The sequence below is a fragment of the Theropithecus gelada genome, chromosome 19, assembly GCF_003255815.1.
Source record: "Theropithecus gelada isolate Dixy chromosome 19, Tgel_1.0, whole genome shotgun sequence".
Taxonomy (NCBI): Eukaryota; Metazoa; Chordata; class Mammalia; order Primates; family Cercopithecidae; genus Theropithecus; species Theropithecus gelada.
In genome coordinates, this window is record NC_037687.1 from 11928672 (window position 1) to 11950006 (window position 21335).

The window sequence follows — 21335 nt, forward strand, 5'->3', positions numbered from 1 at the left end:
GGCGTGGTGGCTCACACCTGTAATCCTAGCACTTTGGGAGGATGAGGCAGGCGGACTGCCTGAGCTCAGGAGATTGAGACCAGCCTGGGCAACACGGTGATACCCTGTTTCTACAAAAATACAAAAAATTAGCCAGGCATGGCAGTGTGCGCCTATAATCCCAGCTACTCAGAAACCTGAGACAGGAGAATCACTTGAACCCGGGAGGTGGAGGTTGCAGTGAGCTGAGATCGCACCACTGCACTCCAGCTTGGGCAACAAAGTGAGACTCTGTCTTTAAAAAAACAAAAAAGGAGGAAAGAAACACCAAACACTGCTTGATAGTCAAAGACAGGTTTATTATAGAAAAGACCTGAGAGAGGCTTCTGGCTGATTTCAGTCAGGAGCACTTTTCCTAGCAGACTAAGAGCATATATTGGTTTTAGGGTGAGGGAGCTTGTTACAAGCTTAGAATGTTTCTGTGTGAGGGAGAAGTTTATGGTGGGGTTGGAATGTTCTGGGCAGAGGGGCGGTTATCTTGGGGGTGACATCTTTCTGGCAGGACAGGGGTTATCCCGAGGTTGCATGTCTCTGTGGGAGGTGTCTGGAATGTTTTTGGTTGGAGATGTTATGTGTGGTTTATGGTCATGCTGACCTTAGCCATTAGGCTGATGCCCTTTGGATTTAGGCAGTTTTTGATTAAGGTGAATTTTATTTTATTTTATTTTTTATTTTTATTTATTTATTTATTTTTTTTTTTGAGATGGAGTCTCGCTCTGTCGCCCGGGCTGGAGTGCAGTGGCCGGATCTCAGCTCACTGCAAGCTCCGCCTCCCGGGTTCACGCCATTCTCCTGCCTCAGCCTCCTGAGTAGCTGGGACTACAGACGCCCGCCACCTCGCCCGGCTAGTTTTTTGTATTTCTTAATAGAGACGGGGTTTCACCATGTTAGCCAGGATGGTCTCGATCTCCTGACCTCGTGATCCGCCCGTCTCGGCCTCCCAAAGTGCTGGGATTACAGGCTTGAGCCACCGCGCCCGGCCTAAGGTGAATTTTAAAATGAGGTGCTTATCCATGATGGTGATGCTCCTGCCATCAATCCAGACCTTATAGTTATAAAAAGGATGAGGGGCGGCATGTTCTTTCTGGCTACTTCCTGCTGATGAGGGGACGGAGAGTTCCCTGGTTTCGGGTTGACTGTAGGAGCAGTGCTGTCTGTAGATGTTTTTGGGTAGTTGTGAAATGGCCATGATCCTGTCAGTTTAAAAAATCTTTGAAAAAGGTTAATTAGGCAGGGTAAGAACAGTAGTCCCATAATTAGGCATATTATTAGGAGAGGGCCCAGGAATGGGATGACCCATGCTATGATTTTGTTCCCAAACTAAGAATCTATTTGCTTGTTTTGGTACTCCTTAGCTTTTTTAGCTTTTTCTGTAGCTTTTTTTTATAGCGCTTTTTACTAGGTCCGATTGGCTGATATAGAAACAACATTCCTTAACTAATGAGAGCAGAGGTGCTGGTTTGGAAAGGCCCATGTGTTATTTTCTGCTAGTAACCATTATTCCTGCTATGAGGATAATAATTAAGCAAAATGCTATAGTAATTGAGATTCTATGTCTGATATTTTACCCTGAGGGTGCTATAGTATATAGTCCTACTGCAAATAGTAGAGTGAGTAAACCAATTCCCACAAGGGTGGCACAGTAAATAATTTTCATTAAAAAGTTAATATTTGACTTAAAAACAGAGGTAGGAATGATAAAAGTATTTGATGAGGTAGGGGTGAGACTGAATAGGATGAGTAATTCTCACTTGGTTACTTATTTTTTTATGATTTTTAGCTTAAGATTTCCTATTTATTTCCTCCTGTGAGAATCAGGGGGCTTAGAGGCAGAGCCTGCTGAAACATCAAGTTTTCAGTTTATAGGGCTTTTAGAAAGCACAGCTATTTTGGAAACTTGTAGCCAGAAAAATTAGAATTTCATTTAAATAGAAAATAGCAAGATTTGAAAAACATTGGGCAACACTAGAATTTAACAACAGGTGTGCTATCGTTTTTGAAGCATAATTTTCTCTCTCAAGTTTACTATTTTCATTAAAAGACAAATCATGCTAGTAGGACTGAGTTTCTTTATTATACTTGGCTTAGTTATTTGCATACAGTGGAGCAAGAATAATTATTTGTTACATAGGCCCTTTAAATTGGCTTTGATGGAACTTTGTTTCGTAGAAGGAATCTGAGATAAGACCTTTTTAAAGGCAAGCCCAGCCATGGATTTGTACCATTGAATACCTATGAGTTGGGTGAATTCCTCTCCTCTTGAGGTTCCAAGATAACTTGGGACTCCTGGCCTGTCAAAATGTGACATTCTTTACTTACCACAGATCAGAAACCCTGTACAGGGACTGTGTACACAAAATCTGAGGCCAGCTTTCCAAGGGCTTTATTGGCTCCATAAGTCAAATTTGATTGCTTGAAGGAAGGCACACCATTCCAGGCAAAGCCTTGGTAAAATAACCAGTTTTTCCAATTGTGTCCTGTTACAAAAGAAAACAGATTCTTGGTTGCACTTATGCAAATAACTATACTACCATAACTTACGAATACTTACAGATAGTCCCCAAATTCTGGAGAAAATCAGGTAGAGAGAAACAAGTATGCTCCAAATTTTGTTCATGGAAGCATACTAAATTGTTAAAAGCTGTCAATAGCTCAAAAGAAAATATTCTTGGACTTTGAAAAGCAAAACAAAGGATTAGCAATATTTTAAGCAATACGTTAAAAAGATCACTCCAGGCTGGGTGTGGTGGCTCATGCCTGTAATCCCTGTACAGGCTCATGCCTGTAAACTCCCAGCACTTTGGGAGACCGAGGTGGGTGGATCACCTGAGGTCAGGAGTTCAAGACCAGCTGGGTAACATGGTGAACCCCCATCTCTACTAAAAATACAAAAATTAGCCAGGCGTGGTGGCATGCACCTGTAATCCCAGCTACTTGGGAGGCTGAGACAGGAGAATTGCTTGAACCCAGGAGGAAGCTGCAGTTAGCCGAGATCACGCCACTGCATTCCAGCCTGGGCTACAGGACAAGACTCTGTCTTAAAAAAAAAAAATCACTCCAGTCTCCTACAGTTTAGTTCATGCAGTTAATTCCTGTCCTGATTGATATTAACATTTTAGTTTTTTAAGAGTTCTGAACGTTTTCCTCTAGTCTGATATAACAATTTTCAAAGTTATCAGAAACCTGCATTCAAGGGCACCTGTTAGACCTTTATAGCTGATTATAAAACCAACTTTTTAAAAAGGACCAAAACAAGACAACAATTGTTTATGGATGACAAAAAGTTTTAGGATTAGGCTGGGCGTGGTGGCTCACGCCTGTAATCCCAGCACTTTTGGAGGCCAAGGCTGGCGGATCACCTGAGGTCAAGAGTTTCAGACCAGCCTGGCCAACATGGTGAAACTCTGTGTCTCCTAAAAATACAAAAATTAGCCAGGTGTGGTGGTGTGCACCTGTAATCCCAGCTACTCTGGAGGTTGAGGCAGGAGAATCGCTTGAACCCAGGAGGCGGAGGTTGCAGTGAGCCGAGATCGTGCCATTGCACTCCAGCCTGGGTGACAAGAGTGAAAATCTGTCTCAGAAAAAAAGTTTTAGAATAGCCATAAAGACGCAATTGACAAGGATATCTGTTACCTCTGTGGCACACAATAATTTTAACATAACAATTAGAATTATTACTTATAAGGTACACTAAGGTATGTCAGAATTGTAGGAGTCTCCCATAACTTTGGAACACATACCAATAACATTTATACAAATATAGCCTAAAGAAAGCCAAACACCATTTTGTATTTGACAATGCTTCCTGTATGATTTTATACCAAATACACCAAATTTTACCTTTATATTAGTGCACTATTAATATTAAACTCCATTTTTAATAAAACCTTGTAGATGCATTTACTCCATTTTAATGTTTGACCATAAGGTAAGATTTTTATAGACCCTTTTTAACCCTTTATATTTTGTTAAAGAGCAGGTTAGTGCTTTAAGATAAACCCATTGTGCTTTTATTTTAATGCTCAATTTACAGAAAAACTGGATGCTACCCCTTCAACTTTAGCCAATATGTTTACACAGAATTTCCTTTACAATTAAACCTTCCAAAACTTGCTTAAACCTTCAAAACAATTCTTTAACTTTTTAATGTAGGTAAAAATCCACAATCTCATGCCTTCTTATAATCTTTTTACTAAAAGTAATTTTACTTTCCTTACACACTTTCCACATAATTAACTTTTAGCAAACTTTTGTTGACCACCTTGGTAAGTTTGGGATTTTAATTATGTACTAGGTGTAGAGCCTAGGACCTACACAGAAGTGCAGATAAAGTCTGTGTTAGTCCAGCATTAATTCTGTGTGTCCTAAATTTTACCTAGCTGTAAAGCAGGCAAGTTGTACAGGTAAGAGTTATAGGGGCATTTTATAAAGCAGTCAGGAGGCCTAATCACTTTTAAATTGTATATTTCTTGCATAAATTCCATTTATAAAATTTTTCTTGCCTTTCACAGACAATCTGACATGCCTCAACTTTCTGACTTGTTGGAAATAAACAACCAGTTAATTTACTTTAGGACAAAAATTTACCATATAACATTTTAAAATATAAATTCCTTTAATATCAAAGATAACAGTCCTTTCCCAAAACAAACTTCCTTCACGCCTGTGGACTAGGCTGCCTAAGGCCATAAGAGTAGAAGTTAGGATATTAAACGGCTTAGGATGTAGGATTTTCATTAAATGAAAATCTTAGGATGTAGCTATTTTCATTAAACCAATATTAATGTTTCATTTATTAAAGATTATTTTGTTTGGGTTGAGTCATAGTTTTGTTTTGATACCTTATAGTATCTGGCAGAGATAAAAATGAAATTGCTTGATTAATAAATGCAAACGAAAATGTATGCTGGCAACTCTTAAGACACTTCTAACTTTACTGTACCAGTAAGTTTTAAAGATTAAAATCACGTGAACTGAAAGATCCCACAGCTTTTACTTTTCCCTTAAAAATATTTAAGCACCTCCAGCCTGGGCGACAGAGCCAGACTCCGTCTCAAAAAAAAAAAAAAAAAAAAAAAAAAAAAAAAATATTTAAGCACTTATTTTTTTGCCAATTAGAGTTCTTTTAATAGACATTGCACACATAACACACATATAGCCACAAAGACAACCAGAAGATTTAATAGTTACAAGAATGTTTTTCTGCTCATTTCCCAATTGACTTATTGGCCTTTGGGTGGGGTCCTTTAAGAAAAGAGCTAGGAAAACAGTTTCCAGGGCCTAATAAACAAGTAGAGCTGGAAGACAAAGACTTTGAGAGGTACTTACCTTTAATTCCAGGGGTTCCGTAAAGAAAACAGATTTTCCCCAAAATGGGATTGTGGTGCCTTTTCTGTTTTCCCGAGGAGTCCCAGGCCACTAGAAGCCATTTTAGGGTCTTTTATACATGCACCAAGGGTGGCAAGACAGAGTGGAGAAAAGTAATTCAGTTAACTGGGAAAAAACCTTTTCCAGGAAAGCAAGATTTATGAAGAGAAGCCTTTTGAATGTACTCATAGCTTGGAGGAGGGAGAGACCTAGAGAGGGTTTTCATTAGGAAGAAAGATTTGTTTGTTTGTTTGTTTGTTTGTTTGAGATGGAGTCTTCCTCTGGTGCCCAGGCTGGAGTGCAGTGGCACAATCTCTGCTCACTGCAAACTCTACCTCCCGGATTCACACCATTCTCCTGCCTCAGCCTCCCGAGTAGCTGGGACTACAGGTGCCTGCCACCACGCCCGGCTAATTTTTTGTATTTTTAGTAGAGACAGGGTTTCACTGTGTTAGCCAGGATAGTCTCGATCTCCTGACCTCATGATTCGCCCACCTCGGCCTCCCAAAGTGCTGGGATTACAGATGGGAGCCACTGTGCCCAGCCAGGAAGAAAGATTTTATGAGAGGTGCAAGCTTGACACAGGGAGAGATAGGATTTAAGGTAGAAGCAGAAGAAAGTGTGAATACAGAGAACCTCTTGCCATTTGCTTTTCCTGGTTATAAAGTTGTTAAGGTTCCTGAGAATTTGGAAGTTAAAGGTGCCATTTCGTGTCGTCAGTTGTCATTATCTAATGTGTATTGGGGCCAGGCCATGTTACAATAAAAGACTAAGCCAAGTTTGGTGAGGTCGGGAAGGAGACAGCACAGGGGAGAGGGTGTGGGAACATGGGATTGTTTGGCACCCATGTGGACTGGCAAGAAGCCGCCGAGGGTGTCTGTTTTTGTTCTAGGCGTCCCCAGACAAAAGACAGAGACCCAGAGTCCTCTTTCTAAAGAGGATGATCAAGCTGAGAAGAAACTGGGCATCCCCAAGATTTCCTCTGGCTTAGTCCCACTGGTCCTCTGAGGACCAAGACAGCAGACCTGACTTTTTCTGGGTACCGTGAGAAAGCCAGGGGAGGGCAGCTCTTACCAGTCAGCTGGATTAGTGTCTCATGTTGATGTTCCAGTTGGCCTCTTGGACTGCAGCTGCACAAGGGAGAGAGAGAGAAAAAAGGGAGGATGAGAGAAAAGCGAACAAAGAAAAGACGGAGTGGTGGCCAGAGACCTTCAGGATCCAGGAATTAACTCAGGACGAGCTGCCATTGCCCACTGCTTCCTGGATTGCAAGAGAGCCTCTGTCCCCAGCACCCATCCTGGGTTTCGGCACCAAATGTAAGAGTCAGAGGAAAGAAGCACGAAATGCGGCTTGACTGTCTTAAGACAGGTTTATTTTAGAAAAAACCTGAGGGGCTTCTGGGTGATTTCTGTCGGAAGTGCTTTGTCTTACAGACTGAGTGTATATTGGTTTTAGGGTGAGGGGGCTTATTACAAGCTTGGAATGTTTCTGTGTGGGGGAGAAATTTATGGCGGGGTTGGAATGTCTCTGGGCAGAGGGGGGTTATCTTGGGGCTAGCATGTCTCTGGTCAGGGAAGAGTTTGGAATGTTTCTGGTTGGAGATAGCCGTTAGGCTGATGCCCTTTGGATTTAGGCAGTTTTTGATTAAGGCGACTTTTAAAATGAGATGCTTGTCTATGATGTTGATGCTTCTGCTCAGTCACCCAGCCTCTAGTCAGAAAGCTTTTTTCTAGGAAGGGCAGAACTTCTACTTTTCTCATCTTACCTCCACCTACCCATTACTGAGATTACATCCTGTGTGTGTATGTTTGCAAAGTGGGGACATGGTTTGTGAGCATGGTGTGCTCAGACTGCTAGGACACTGACCAACTTTGCCTCAGCTTGTAGAGGTGGTGGATCCATACCAGGACACAGGCCAAGAGGACATCAGGCTGCTGTCCCTCCCCACCACTGAACACTCAGTTCCCAAAAAGAGAGGATTATTCAGAAAGCAGCTTGCCAGTGTTCCTACCCAAGCTTCAGAGCCCTGTCATATTTTGCCTGGAGGTAGAAGAGAAGCAAGCTATGAAACAGCTCCTAACCTCTTCCCTAAGAATTAACTTCAATTGCAACAGATCATGAGACACTTAAGCCAAAGGGCACTCCATCCTTGATGCAGTGGAAATGGAGGTGAAAAACAATTCACAGGAAATTCGTGGATTTAATGAAGATACTGCCTGCACTGTAGGCCAGCTAATTTGTGGAGAAAACCAGGAAAAAACACTGTTAGGGAGGAGTCCGTGAGGCATATAAACAAACAACTATTAAATGCTGATCTCAGACAGTATTCTTAGAAAGGAGAGAAAACATACTTGGATTTACAGGGCAAATTTGTCCCTGGACTTTTTTGAGAACAATAGAGCCATCAACCAGCAGTTAGTACAGTTTAACATCTGAGGGCTGTCCAAGAGAGGAAGAGATTCCCACCATACCATTGTCATCCCAGGATGACTGCAGGCAGAAACAAAGCTGAGCCACTTCCCCTTCCCTCAAGAGCAATATCAGAGGCTTAAAGTTATGAGGAAGAAATTGACAGAGCAGGAACAGTGCCATCGTGGGCAAGCACCTCATTTTAAAATTCACCTTAATCGAAAGCTGCCTAAATCCAAAGGGTATCAGCTTAATGGCTAAGGTCAGCATGACCATAAACCACAAATAAAATCTCTGACCAAATACATTCCAGACTCCTCCCTGACCAGAGACATGCACCAAGATAACCCCTACTCTGGCTGGGAAGATGCCAGCCCCGAGAAACCCCCCTCCGGCCAGAAAGATGTCTGCCCCCAAATAACCTCCCCTCCGCCCAGAGACATTCCAAGCTTGTAATAAGCCCCCTCACCCTAAAACCAATATGTACTCTTAGTCTGTAAGAAAAAGTGCTTCTGACCAAAATTGGCCAGAAGCCCCTCTCAGGTTATTTCTAAAATAAACCTATCTTTAACCATCAAGCTGTGTTTCTTTCCTCTTTAACTATTACAGAAATAGACTTCACCAAAATAGTCTAGTCGGTCACTAAACAAAATAAAGCAAATAACAATAACAAGGCCTGGAGAAATTGAACGTACTCTGAGAAGGTTCAGTATGTTATCAAAAATGTCCAATTTGCAACAAGTACAGCCCATACATCAGAAAAAAAAAAAGAAAAGAAAAAAGAAAAGAAAAGCTGACAATAGAAACTGCCTGTGAGAACAGATAGCATATTTAATAGAAAAATACTTCAAAGTGTACATTATAAATATGTTCACAGAACCAAAGAAGAGCATGACTTAAATACATTGAGATTTGGAATCTAGCTGAAGGTTTCTCCACAACAACTACCCTACTTTCACAATTTTTCTAATGTAATGACTTCTGTAAAAAATGACAAACCTGGCCAGGTGCAGTGGCTCACACCTGTAATCCCAGCACTTTGGGAGGCCGAGGTGGGTGGATCATGAGGTCAGGAGTTTGAGACCAGCCTGACCAACATGGTAAAACCCTGTCTCTACTAAAAATACAAAAATTAGCCGGGCGTGGTGGTGCATGCCTGTAATCCCAGCTACTTAGGAGGCTGAGGCAGGAGAATCGCTTGAACCCAGGAGGCGGAGGTTGCAGTGAGCTGAGATGGCGCCACTGCACTCCAGCCTGGGTGACAGAGTGAGACTCGGTCTTAAAAAAAAAAAAAAATGACAAGCCCATTATTAGTGGTTCATTAATTAGACTTATATTCATTAATAGGTTTTGAACATACATTGCTACCAGTATCACAGAAGGTGCAGGTTTTCTGCCATGTATGAATTGTTTGAAAGTAAATGCACTGATTACTCTGCAACAAGGCTCCCCCATAGCTATTATAAAAATAATAATATCCATGTATGAAGTTTCTTAGTTCTGTTTCCAAGTGTTTTATAAATACTTCAACATCTATGTTACATTAAGTATATATTTTTGTTGAAAATTTTGTTTTAAAAACTGGTAACATGCAAAGATCCCCTCAAGGGACTTTTTTTTCCTCTTTTGAGTGCAAATCACCTTAGATTTCTCCCAGAGTTTTTCTGTTGATCTTTAATGTTCTGGTTTTCCCATTTGTTTCCTAAAATGTAGACCAAGAAAACTCATTATCATTTAGAAAGTATGGAAGAATTACTGGATTGTAGGTTCACTGTGCACTGTAGCCATGCTTGATCAATTCAACAAAATACCCCTTTCCACATTCCAAATTTTGGAATAGCACTGATGGCCAAGAAGCACTTGTTCTCTAATTGACTAAAGGAAAAAATATTATCCTCACCTATAGAAGACAGGTGCTGATGGCTTCCCTCATCACATCTTTACAGATTCTTCATGGAAAAATCCAGCAAAGCCCACTCCTCCTGGATGAAGTTCACAGCCACATCTTCAAAGAGCCGTGACATATCCCAGATATGTGTAGAGGAGGACAGGTGAGACGGACAGCACTGGGGATCTAGACTCAGTTCATGAGAGTTCACACTGAAGCGGTGTCACTGTCTCACGGCCATGGAAAACTAGGGCATGGACCACACAAAGAGTGAGGTTCTGAGCAGAAGTTTAATAGGTGAAAGAGATGAGCTCTCTCTGCTGCAGAGAGAAGGGTCCCAGAGAAGTGGGTTACTGCTTCCACAGTGAAATGCAGACAGTTTTATAGATGAGCTTGAGGAGGCAGTGTCTGATTTACATAGGGCACAAAAGATTGGTTGGGGCCAGGTGTGGTGGCTCATGCCTGTAATCCCAGCACTTTGGGAAGCCAAGGCAGGCGGATCACGAAGTCAGGAGATCAAGACCATCCTGGCTAGCACAATGAAACCCTGTCTCTACTAAAACTACAAAAAATTAGCCGGGCATGGTGGCAGGTGCCTGTAGTCCCAGCTGCTCCAGAGGCTGAGGCAGGAGAATGGCGTGAACCCAGGAGGTGGAGCTTGCAGTGAGCCGGCATCCTGCCACTGCACTCCAGCCTGGCAACACAGCAAGACTCCATCTCAAAAAAAATAAATAAATAAAAATAAGAATAAAAATTAAAAAAAGAGTAAGCAATGAAGGAACAGAGTGATAAATTTAAATAAATTAAAAGTAGGAAGGTAAAAGACTAACAACAAAGTAGGAGAAAAATACCTGCAGTACATGCAATATAAAAGGATTAATTTGTAGAGTAAAAACAAACACAAGATTAAAACATGGGAAAATAAAGAAAATACTTATCTGAAAATGAAAGACCATGTATGAAAAAATATCCATTTCCACAGTAATGAGGAAATAGCCAAATAAAATGTCAACTAGATGACATTTCTCATTGATTAGAAGGACGAAAATTAGTCAATTTGAGAATCCTAAGTGGCAATGACATAGAAAATAAATAGGTATGCATGAATGAAGGAGTGGGGGTCAATAGATACATTCCATTGCTATTTCATGTAATTTGAACTTTACCATAATCTACAGCCCAGTAATTTTTCTCTAGGTAGTTTATTGTGCATTTGTGCTTAAAGACTATGGGAGCAATATTTTTCCCAAGAGCAAACAAAAACCCTGAAGAAGCTCAAGCACCGTAACTATTGGAATGGATGAGGGAATTGGATGGCACACAGCCTTAAACACTAGCATGTACGAAATGTACTGAGGCAAGGAAAACAGCAATAAGCCTTTTCATTTTAATGAAATAAGGCCCATCCATCCATCAAGCAATAATCTCTCTAGCTATCAATTTATTATTTATTTTTATTTATTATTCATTTGTTTGGAGATGAGGTCGGCTGTGCTTCTCAGGCTGGTCTAAAACTCCTAGCCTCAAGTGATCCTCCTGCCCCTGCCTTCCGAAGCACCCTGCCACTATTTTGCAGTATGCCCAGAGAATTCTATTCTTAACAAGACCTACCTTCAAAAGAAACTATTTCTCAAAAACCGAATTGAGATTTTACCACAGGCAAACCTCTTGGGGTAAAGGAAATACCTAATTCCATCCCCCTCTTTTTTGCCTCAACTAAGCAGAAGTGAGGGAGAAATACTTTAAAGCGTCACAACACAGGGACACAGGCTTCCTACAAATGAGGTCAAATCATAGGTCCATGAAATGCTTCCCATAGTCCCACACCTGATCACCACATCCATAGCAGCAGAATATATACCATAATAACAGCAGAACACAACTGAAAAAACTATGCCTCAGACCTTTTACTTAAAGAAGTCTAAGGGTACAGAAATAAGTTGGGTAACACTGATGAAGTGGACAGATGTCTACAAACACAATGTACATAGACTGTCATGAAGAAACAGAAAATCTGAACAGATCTTCAGTTCTAGGAGACTGTTGTAGTAATAAACAAAAACAAAACAAAAACCAGTAAAAACCTAAGACCAAAGAGTTTTACTGCTAAGATCTACCAAACATTTAAAATATTAATACCCATCTTCCCCAAACTTAAAAAAACTAAGAGAACACTTCCAAACTCATTTTATGAGGCCCAAATTACACTAACACCAAAGAAAAGACACTACAGGAATGAAAGCTACAGATAAGTGTCCTTTGTGAATATGATACAAAAATTCTCAAATACTAGCAAACCATATTCAGCAGCATATTAAAAGATTACACACCATGACCAAGTGAGATTTATCTCTAAAATGCAAGGATGGTTCAACACGTAAAAATAGTGGCCAGGCACGGTGGCTCACACCTGTAATCCCAGCACTTTGGGAGGCTGAGGCCGGTGGATCACAAGGTTAGGAGATTGAGACCATCCTGGCTAACACAGTGAAACTCCGTCTCTACTAAAAATACAAAAAATTAGCCGAGTGTGGTGGTGGGCACCTGTAGTCCCAGCTACTTGGGAGGATGAGGCAAGAGAATAGCATGAACCCGGGAGGTGGAGCTTGCAGTGAGCTGAGATCACGCCACTGCACTCCAGCCCAGACAGAGCAAAACTCTGTCTCAAAAAAAAAAAAAAAAAGTAATACAGCACAACCATCTCAATGTAGATGTAGAAAAAGCATTTGACAAAATACAAAACCCATTCATGATAAAAACACAGAACTTGAGCTAGAAAGAAACTACCTTGATATAATACAAGCCATACATTAAAAAGCCACAGAAACATTATAGTCAGTGGTGAAATACAAAAAACTTTTTCACTAAGATCAAGAACAAAACAGGATTTCACCACTTGCCTCAATGCACTATTGGAAGTCCTACACAGAATGATTAAGCAAGAAAAAGAAATGCATCCAAACCGAAAAGGAAAAAATAAAATTATCTCTGTCCACAGATGAAACAATCTTATAGGTAGAAAATCCTAAAGATTGTGCATATGCACACACACATAGAACACCCCAAAATGGTTGGAACTAACAAATTCCGCAAAGTTGCAGGATACCAAATCAACATGAAAAAGTCAGTTTCAACTGGGTGTGGTGGCATGAGCCTGTAGTCCAAGCTGCTTTGCAGACAGTCAGGAGGATCGCTTGAGCCCAGGAGTTCAAGGCTGTAGTACACTATAATTGCTCCTGTGAATAGCCACTGCACTCCAGCCTGGACAACATAGTGAGACCCCATCCCTTAAAGAAAAATCATTTATACATACTTCTCATTTATACATACTAACAACATATAATCTGAGAAGGAAATTAGGAAACAATACCATGAACAATAACAAAGGCAGCAAAAGACTTGTACACTGAAAACTATAAAATGTTGCTGAAAGAAATTAAAGATATAAATGAATAGAAAGACATCTCATTCATAGATTTTAAGATTTAATATTAAGATATCAATACTACTGAAGATGGTCTAGAAAGTCAATGCAATTCCTATCCAAATACCAATGACCTTTTTTTTTTTTTTTTTTTTGGAGACACAGTCTCACTCCACTCTATCCCCCAGGTTGGAGTGCAGTGGCGTGATCTCAGCTCACTGCAATTTCCACCTCCTGGGTTCAAGCAATTCTCAAGTCTCAGCCTCCCAAGTATCTGGGACTACAGGTGCATGCCACCATGCCCGGCTTTTTTATTTTAGTAGAGATGAGGTTTCACCATATTGGCCAGGCTGGTCTTGAACTCCTGACCTCAGATGATTCACCTGCCTTGGCCTCCCAAAGTGCTGGGATTACAGGTGTGAGCCACCGTGCCTGGCACCAATGAATTTTTTAAAAAAACAAATAGAAATGCCCATCCTAAAATTCATAGGGAATCTCTAGGAACCCCAAATAGACAAAACAATTGATGAAGAAGAACAAGCCAGGTGCAGTGGCTCATGCCTGTAATCCCAGCACTTTGGGAGGCCAAGGCAGGCAGATCACTTGAGGTCAGGAGTTTGAGACCAGCCTGGTCAACATGGTGAAACTCTGTCTCTACTAAAAACATTTTTAAAAATTAGCTGAGCCGGGTGCGGTGGCTCATGCCTGTAATCCCAGCACTTTGGGAGGCCGAGGTGGGCAGATCATGAGGTCAAGAGATTGAGACTATCCTGGCCAACATGGTGAAACCCCGTCTCTATTAAAAATACAAAAATTAGCTGGGTGTGGTGACACACGCCTGTACTTGGGAGGCTGAGGCAGGAGATCGCTTGAGTCCGGGAGGTGGAAGTTGCAGTGAGCCAAGATCGCGCCACTGCACTCCAGCCTGGCGACAGAGTGAGGCACTATCTAAAAAAAATTAGCCAGGCATGGTGGTGTATGCCTGTAGTCCTAGGTACTCAGGAGGCTGAGGCAGGAGAATTGCTTGAACCCAGGAGGTGTGGGTTGCAGTGAGCCAGGATTGCACCACTGCACCCCAGCCTGGGTGACAAAGCGAGACTCCATCTCAAAAAAAACAAAAAAGAACAAATTTGGAAGTCTCACTCTTCTTTTTTAAACTCAAATATACAATAGATAAAACACTGTAGTACTGGCACAAGGATAGAAGATACATCAGTGGAATAGAGAACTCAGAAGATATCCTCACATGTATGATTAAATGATTTTCAGTAAGGTACCAGGTTCATTCAGTGGGAAAAGGAAGTTATTGCAAAAAGTGGTGCTGGGAAAACAATCTTGACATGGAGAAGTATGAAGCTGGACCCTTACTCTACACCATATACAAAAATGAAATGAAAATGAGTCAAGGACTTAAACTAAACTACTCTTAGAAGAATACATGGAGGGAGGAATTTCATAAAATTGAATTTGGCAATGATTTCTTAGACACAACACACGCCCAGTCACCAAAAGGAAGAATAGACAAGTTTGACTTCAAAGTTAAAAACTTCTGTCCCTCGGGGGATACCATGAACACAGTGAAAAGGCAGCCCATGGAATTGCAGAAAATGTTTGCAAATCACATAACTGCCAAGGTGTTAATATGTAGAATATACAAATAAAATGCACTTGACAAAGTTCAACATCTTCACAATGAAAACACTCAGTAAACTAGGAATAGAAAGGAACTTCCTCAACCTGCTATAAGGCATCTATTAAAAACCCACAGCTAACATCACAGACCTAAGAACACCTTCATTTTCAGCACTGGCTAATCTCTAGGATCCGTTAGGCAGAAAGTGAAGGCGGAAGCAGAGTTTTAAGCAGCCTTGCTAAGTGTTAAAGGAATGCCACAGCCTAGAACTATCCATAAAAACTGGAAGGTGTGAGGTTTTTTTTTTGAGATGGAGTCTTGCTCTGTTGCCCAGGCTGGAGTGCAGTGGTGCAATCACTGCACCCTCCACCTCCCGGGTTCAAGTGATTTCCTGCCTCAGCTTCCTCAGTAGCTGGGACTGCAGGTGCGTGCCACCACACCTAGCTAATTTTTTTTTTTTTTTTTTTTTAAGTAGAGACGGAGTTTCACAGAGTTAGCCAGGATGGTCTTGATCGCCTGACCTCGTGATCCACCCACCTCGGCTTCCCAAAGTACTGGAATTACAGGCATGAGCCACTATACCCAGCCACCGTGAGGTTTTTGTTTCTGCTTCTTTAGCTCTTGTGATGCACGGAAATCGCTGTCAAAACACAGGCTAAACACAAGCTAAAGGAACAGGAACTTCAAGGGCTGTGCACAACAAGTAATACGATCTCTGCAAAAATACTTTGGAAAAGTCAACAAACAAAAATAGCAACACTGAAGAGGGAGAAACTGACTTCTAGAGTCATCCCTTATGACATTCAAATGTCCATGTTTCAACAACAGAATTTATGAGGAATACAGAGAAACAGAAAAACATAACTCATTAATGGAAAAAATTATTTGAGATAAACCATTTCTAAAACCCTAGACATTAGACTTACTAGACAAAGACTTTAAATCAACTTTTTTTGAGATGGAGTCTTGCTCTGTCACGCAGGCTGGAAGTGCAGTGGCTCACTGCAACCTCCACCTCCTGGGTTCAAGCGATTCTCCTGCCTCAGCCTCCCCAGTAGCTGGGATTACAGGTGCCCGCCACCACACCCAGCTAATTTTTGTATTTTTAGTAGGGACAGGGTTTCACCATGTTGGTCAGGCTGGTCTCAAACTCCTGACCTCAGGTGAGCCACCCACCTTGGCCTCCCAGTGTACAGGCGTGAGCCCCCGAGCCTAGCCAAATCAATTGTCTTAAATTCTTATTAGGTGTGCAACTATAACAGAGTGTCAAAATACATGAGGCAAAAACTTATAGAACTGTGAGGAAAAATAAGGAAATTCTCTTTCATAGTGGGATACACCAACATACCTCTATCAGTAATTGACAAATCAAGTGGGAAGAAAATCATTAATGGTATAGGTTTTTGTTTTTGTTTTTTTCTTTTCAGTACCAAAGATAATTTTTTTTTCCCTTAAGACAGTCTTGCTCTGTCACCCAGGCTGTAGTGCAGTGGCACAATCTCTGCTCACCTCAACCTCTACCTCCTGGGTTCAAGTCATTGTCCTGCCTCAGCCTCCCAAGTAGCTGAGATCACAGGCGAGCATCACCACACCCAGCTTTTTGTTTTTTTGTTTTTTGTATTTTTAGTAGAGACAGGGTTTCAGTATATTGGCCAGGCTGGTCTCAAAATCTTGACCTCAGGTGATCTACCCGCCTCGGCCTCCCAGACTGCTGGGATTACAGGCATGAGCCACTGCACCCGGCCCCAAAGATAATTTAATGGTATAGTTTTAACTCAACAGCATCATCAATCAATTGGATTTAAGAGGTATTTGTAAGATACAGCAACCAACAAGAGCAAACTACAAATCCTTCCCAAGATTGCATGGAATATTCACCAAGTTAGGCCACATTTTGAGCCATAAAACACCTCTTAACAAATGTAAATACTGAAGTGGGAAGATTGCTTCAGCCCAGGAGGTTGAGGCTTCAGTGAGCTGAGATCATGCAATTGCAGTCCAGCCAGCCAGCCAGAGTGAGACCCTGTCTCAAATAAACAAAACAAATAAAACAAAGCAGAGTAAGTCTAAAATCAACAATCTAACCTAGTTTAGGCAACCAGAGAAAGAAGAGCAAGATAAATCTAAATCAAACACAGGAAAATAACAATTACAGAAAACATCAATGAAATTGAAAATTGAAAATCAGTAACATAGGCTGGGCACGGTGGCTCACGCCTGTAATCCTAGTACTTTGGGAGGCCGAGGCAGGAGGATCACGAGGTCAAGAGATTGAGACCATCCTGGCCAACATGGTGAAACACCATCTCTACTAAAAATACAAAAAGTAGCTGGGTGTGGTGGCGCGTGCCTGTAATCGCAGCTACTGGGGAGGCTGAGTCACAAGAATAGCTTGAACCCAGGAGGTGGAGGTTGCCATGCGCCAAGATGGTGCCACTGGACTCCAATCTGGCGACAGAGCAAGACTCCATCTCAAAAAAAAAAAAAAAAGAAAATCAACAATATCAAAAGCTGGTTCTGTGAAAATATCAATAAAATTTATATATATATATATATATATATATATATATATATATACACACACCCTATAGCCAGGGTAAGAAAAAAAGAAGACCCAAAAAATTACTGATCATAAATGAAAGAGGGTTCATCACTGTTAATTCCATGGACATTAAAAGAACCATAAAGGATTATTATGAACAATTCCATGCCCACAAGTTTGATAACTTAGATGAAATGGACCAATCCTTTGAAAGAGACAATCTACCAAAACACACACAAGGAGAGATAAGCAATATGAATAGGTATATATGTGTTAAAAGAAAGTGAATCAGCTAATAACGTAATAACGGTCCAAAAAAGGACAGACAAGGACCAAGACGATCTCACTGGTCATTTCTGCCAAACATTTAAATAACTGACACCAGTTCACTACAATCTTTCTATAACATACAAGAGTAAACACTTCCTAATACATGCTGTGAGGCCAACAGAATCCTACTGCCAAAACTAGATGGATACGTTACAAAGGTAGAAAACTATAGACCAGTAACTCTCATCATAGATCCTAAAAGTTCTCAACAAATATTCACAGATTGAATCTGAAAATGTAGAAAAAGAACTATACACCACAGTCAAGTGGGAATCATTACAGGTGTACAAGGCTGATTCAAAATTCAGAAATTGCTGGGTGCCTTGGCTCATGCCTGTAATCCCAGCACTCTGAGAGGCTGAGAGGATTGCTTGAGCCCAGAAGGCAGAGGTTGTCCTCTGGGAGTGAACCAGGGGCTGCTATTCACTAGATCCTGCAAGACACCTGGCGACTGTGAGCATCCTGGGGCAACCCCAGGAAGTCTGAAACTCAGGAACAGGGACAGATCACCCTGTAAAATTTCCAAAAGTGAACCTCAATCCCAAGACATTCTGGCAAGGTGCCTGTGCCTAGGGCAGATAAAAGGAGGAGAGGCACGAAGATTTTTTGCAGCAGAGTTTCATGCACTTACTCTGTTTTCCTCATGTGAAATGTTCACAAACAGAAAAATATTTTAAAAAGAGCCATCTATTGCTCTGTGAAAAAAATGATAAAGTACTGCATCTGTTTGAAATGTACAATAAAGGACAAATAGTTGGTAATATTTTGAATCGATGAAGCAAAGCTGGCACTTGGGAATGTGGGGAAGGAATTGGAAATTTAGGAATTCATACAAACCCTAGAAGGGTTAAGTTCAGCAAACAGAATTGTGGATTTGAGACCTGCGTCCCACACATTTGGAAAATGCAAGGGCAAACAAATACATGGGAAAATCGGTACCCCTGGGGAGTGTTAAAAGAAATGAGGCAATCAGATTGGAGTGGCTGTAGTGCCCTGAGTTCCTACCCAAGGATACCAAAATCGAACACAAATGCAGCCTGTAAATTACCAATTTAGAGGAAAATGAAATTTAACCTCCGACTACAGGACCAGAACATTTCCACCTGGATAGACCTGTCAGAAATAGGAAAAACTGAAAGAAATTTGTTTTTAAAAAGTGGCCTAAGATGGCTGCAAGTTGGGACATACAGGTACTAGAAACCAGACCCATGAAATAAAGCTGAACTCTCAGCCTGCAAGTCAAATATTTCCCTGACCTGTACTGATTACAACCTTGCCTATCAGATGAAGCAAAGGTAGGACAGATTCAGTCATCCCTCTCTAAACCCTAAGATGCCTGTGTATTGGTTAACGTTTCATATACTTTAACCACATACTTGCTTTATCTTATGCATAAGGTCACTGCCCACCTCTCCCATTTTCCATGTAACACAAGGTATAATGCTTCACGTAGCCACTCCAGGACACATTGTTTGTGCTGGGTCTGCCTTCCCAGGCTATTGTCCTTAAACGTGGCTGAGAATAAAACGGCTGTTTTTTTAATCTTTGGTTAACAGACCAAATAAGGCGACTCATAACCAATCAAAAGATTGAATTTGGTCTGCTTCCTCATACACCTTAGAAAAGCCTTTCCTTCAAGCCCCCCTGAGGGGACCCCAAAGAGCAAGCCATGGTTGGGTTATTCATGAACTGCCCTTGGCTAAATAATTAAATATTTAACGGTGCTGCATTTTAATTTTTACAGGTGAAAGGCGGGATTGGGAACCCCACAGACCACAGCTCCTCCCAGGAGAACCCCACACAGGAGTCTGGATTCTCGCCGTGATCCTCCCGTGGCCCCCACACAATCTGGGGAGACGCGGGGCTGCGGGCACTGCGAGCGCTGTGCTGCCGAGAGGGCTCCAGACCCGGGCTGCTGTTGCCGCGCAGGGATGGGACAGGATGCCCGGGGTCCCGGCTGCTGGCCTAGCCCCACCCGGTAGCCGAGGGGACCCAGGGCCGAGCTGCGCCAGGGAGACTCGGGTCCGCAGACCCCGGAATCACTGCTAAGAGGCCCGGGTCCCACCACAGCAGGTCCCAACCAGCCCCTCCTCCCGCCCAGCCTTGCACACTCACCATTTCCCGGCTCCCAGGTGTCCCGGGTCCTCCCTTGGCTCCGTGGATCAGTGCTGGTCACCACCGGACAGAAGCTGTGGTGGAGCCACCTCAGCCTCTGGAACGCTGATTTCAGTGGGTTAGGGGAACAAGAGCCCCTTAGACTCACGGAGCTTGGCCCCACCCTCCTGGCAGAGCGCCTGATTGGATGATTTACACAACCCCGCCCAGCACCTCTAGGATAGGGATCAAGCCCCACTCCCTAGGCCCGGGTTTCAGGAGAAGCCACGGAAAGCATGGAAGTGTGGAGCTGGACTGACAGGTTCTAGCAGCAGCCCTCCCACCCCCGAGGCCAGGCTTCCTTCTGGAGCTTGGACGTGACCCCACACTGGGGACATTTGCATTTAAGAAAAACTTGCTCCAGGCTTTCCACAGTGGGCACTGGCATCTTCCTGTACTCACTGGGCCCTTTCTGTTTCTTCCTCCTGGACAAGTGTGAGCAGGCAATTCCATACTCCATGTCCAATGGAGCAGTACCTTTACTGGAAGCTACTGGGCTGGAACAGGAGGGAGGGCCCAGATGTCTTCCAGGGATCACGAATTTGGGAAAAGCGGCTGGTGGCATGGCCAAGGCTTCCTCACACGTTATCTCAGTCTACCCATTTTCAGGGAAAAAAAGAAAAACATGGCCAAGAAGGGAACAAAAATTAAGTGCATGGAAAAGAGTTGTACCATCACAATATTCTGTAAAGAAATCAAAAGGGGCCGGGCGCGATGGCTCACGCCTATAATCCCAGCACTTTGGGAGGCCGAGGTAGGTGAATCACCTGAGGTCAGGAGTTTGAGACCATTCTGGCCAACATGGTGAAACCCCATTCTCTACTAAAAATACAAAAAACTAGGCCGGGCACAGCAGCTCACGGCTGTAATTCCAGCACTTTGAGAGGCCAAGGGGGGCAGATCACAAGGTCAAGAGATCGAGACCGTCCTGGCCAACATGGTGAAACCCTACCTCTACTAAAAATACAAAAAAAATTAGCTGGGCATGGTGACACGTGCCTGTAGTCCCGGCTACTCAGGAGGGTGAGGCAGGAGAACCGCTTGAACCCGGGAGGCTGAGGTTGCAGTGAGCCGAGATCGCACCACTGCACTCCTGGCGACAGAGACTCCATCTCAAAAAAAAAAAAAAAAAAGCTGGCCATGGTGGCACATGCGTGTAATCCCAGCTACTCAGGAGGTCAAGGCAGGATAATCACTTGAACTCGGGAGGCAGGGGTTTCAGTGAGCCAAGATCGTGCCACTGCACTCCAGCCTGGGCAGCAGAGACTTCGTCTCAATGAAAAGGGAAGAACAGCAAACATTTGAACTAGATCAGATAAGCATCCTCCTTCACAAGGAAAAGCCGCATTCAGAAAATAAGTCACATCCCCAACTTTAAGAGCCAGGTTCTGACTGCTGTAATGCAGCCCCAGAGGGGATCAACCTGTGAGTTCCCGTCCCCTCCTGAGTGTGGAAATGCTGCCTGCCTCAGCACCTTTTCACCAGCAAGAAACTCTCACCTGGAATCAGCTTAAGGTTCTGATCTAAATAAACTGTCAAAATCATAAAC

The 21335-nt window shown here is 42.5% G+C and overlaps 1 long non-coding RNA gene across 1 annotated transcript in view; it reads left to right on the forward strand.

Annotated features, from left to right (window-relative positions):
- The window catches only part of LOC112612375, a 35950-nt gene extending 15067 nt beyond the window's left edge, over window positions 1-20883 (forward strand). Inside the window, exons 2-3 of the long non-coding RNA XR_003116851.1 lie at window positions 9762-9866; window positions 19377-20883. This is a non-coding gene — a long non-coding RNA (uncharacterized LOC112612375). The remainder of the gene's footprint in view (window positions 1-9761; window positions 9867-19376) is intronic.
- The last annotated feature ends 452 nt before the right edge of the window (window positions 20884-21335 follow it).